Below are 2,649 nucleotides of genomic sequence, written 5' to 3'. Positions count from 1 at the left end.
ATGAGTTCACACGGTATACACAGCACACATGCGCACAGGTCGGGCGGGACAGGAGAGAACACCGGAGCGTGGTAACGACACATGTGTATTCAGCCGGAACCGAAACCGGAAGTCGGGAGTACGAAATCTAGGTCAAGGTCAGTAGGGGGTGTACAAGCGGATACTCTTTCTTGTCCGGGGCTCCTGGTGGTTCAACCATGGTACGTGTGATAGGAAGAGAGAGAGGTGGAGACACATAAGCTCATGTGATAGACGTACATGCGGATACAGTCGAGTTTCAACTCCGTTAGACATCCTGCATTTAAACCGAGCGCGTAGGCCAGACCTGGGCGTGACAGCACTAACACAATTCGTGATAACGTCAAAAACATTTTCCAAGGCACAAATTCACAGACCCTCAAGTCCATGTCGAATACAAGGCTGAAAAATGCTGCTTTGGCTGTTTCATTATACGTCTAGGCGTGTTTCAGTGACTACATTACTAGACATTATTCTCATGCAAATATGTCAAAGAAATCGGAGGAAAAAGATAGAAAGAAATCAGGCGATAATCGATTTGCGAATAAGGCTTAAGGGTACAGCATAAACAGAAGACCCTGAGAACATGGTTCAGAAAGGGTGAATAGCAGCCAAACAACTGAAATAACTGGAGAGGTGTTGCGTATCAGTGCCATGGAAAATACAAGCCATCAAACGGCGGAGATGAAAACCTACCAAGATTTTCAACACTTTGAAGAAACAAATAAAATATTGGCACTCTGTACTAGAAAGGAAAAAGAATAGTCCCCTGGATGGACCAGGAAATTCTTTCAAGCCGGTTTGTATTTTCTAACCACAAGTTGGTGAGTTCTTGATTGAACAGTACTGAAGCTGCCTGGTGACAATCATAACAAAACTGCTGATGAACTGCCTGCATATTGCTATGATTTTAACCAAGCAGTTGACGGAGTAAATATAATTCGGTTGAAGAACATCCGTCTATTACTGATATGGCAGCTGCTCGATTTCTTAATTTCGCGAGCTCATGATTGCTGTTTCCTCCCTATTCCAAAATAGCCTAGGGAAGTGCTGTGGGATTTCGGGCATGAAATACAGATTTTAACAGGGCGGTAGTGGCCAAATCAGAGTTTGAAACGTATGTTCAGATGTGCAAAATGTATTGGAGGACTATAGAACTGATAAATCCATGGGGTGCGTTTCTCTGGTTTAACCCATGTTATCATGTGGGTATCATCTCTGTCATGATATTTGAGAACGGTAGCACGGCTGTTTGATCCCGCATTCGCATAATAAATCCCCGAATTCCCAAATGATATGAACTACTCTGTGACGAAGGTGGCTTCCTCGGCCACAGACGCGTGGGCAAGTTGGGTGTACATCCTTCTGAATATATTCATATCTTCCTTAAATCCAGTGGAAGTGATAAAGAAACAAACAAATCTACTCATATCACAACACCAAGGGTATTTTTCTGATAGGTAGGCCAAATTCTAGAAAAGAAATCTGTTCGCCTAGTATGCTCGGGCACTCGAACATTGGATGGATGGTCAGAATTCGATGACTTTTGTTTGGGTTGCAGCACACCCATACATCCATTAGAAAGTTGTTAAATCCTACGGGAAATTTGCGAGGGATGTGTCCTGAGCCACGCCCTTCGATGTCAAAGTGCGCGGTGGGTATCTCGCTTACAATCTAGCTTTGGTAGTATGGTCAACGCAAAACAAATCGCAAGCGTCGAGAAAAATAATGCGTATCGAGCTATTTTCTTGAAGGAGGCCTCACTCTTTGGGAGGAGACACTAACGAATATGTTGGCTGACAAAATTTGGTGAAGTTTTTGCTGTCAGTTGTCATTTATCTGAGGTGAACGCTCTTCGGACGTTTGTTGTAGGCAAGCCGAAGTTTCCTCCTCCTCATTGCTTCATTTCATTGTTACTTCCATTATACGACAATCCAGTGGAAGTGATAAAGAAACAAACTTATCTACTCATATCACGACACCAAGGGTATTTTTCTGATAAGTAGCCCAAATTCTTGAAAAGAAATCTGTTCGCCTAGTATGCTCGGGCACTCGAACATTGGATGGATGGTCAGAATTCGATTACTTTTGTTTGGGTTGCAGCACACCTATACATCCATTAGAAAGTTGTTAAATCCTACGGGAAATTTGCGAGGGATGTGTCCTGAGCCACGCCCTTCGATGTCAAAGTGCGCGGTGGGTATCTCGCTTACAATCTAGCTTTGGTAGTATGGTCAACGCAAAACAAATCGCAAGCGTCGAGAAAAATAATGCGTATCGAGCTATTTTCTTGAAGGAGGCCTCACTCTTTGGGAGGAGACACTAACGAATATGTTGGCTGACAAAATTTGGTGAAGTTTTTGCTGTCAGTTGTCATTTATCTGAGGTGAACGCTTTTCGGACGTTTGTTGTAGGCAAGCCGAAGCTTCCTCCTCCTCATTGCTTCATTTCATTGTTACTTCCATTATACGATTTCATTCAAATGCGTTAATCTAGTTGAACGACATTGAAGCACATCAACCGCGATCCACCGCTGATGAGGATCGCAAAAACTGTCTTCCTCCAGCCCCAATTATTTGTGTGGAGCCCAGGCTGATTTTAGCCCACGGCCGTGATAACTTATAACAAGCT

The sequence above is a fragment of the Opisthorchis viverrini genome (genome assembly GCF_000715545.1).
Source record: "Opisthorchis viverrini unplaced genomic scaffold opera_v5_19, whole genome shotgun sequence".
Classification (NCBI taxonomy): domain Eukaryota; kingdom Metazoa; phylum Platyhelminthes; class Trematoda; order Opisthorchiida; family Opisthorchiidae; genus Opisthorchis; species Opisthorchis viverrini.
The sequence above is the reverse complement of the archived record's forward strand: the minus strand, read 5'-3'. Positions refer to the sequence as shown.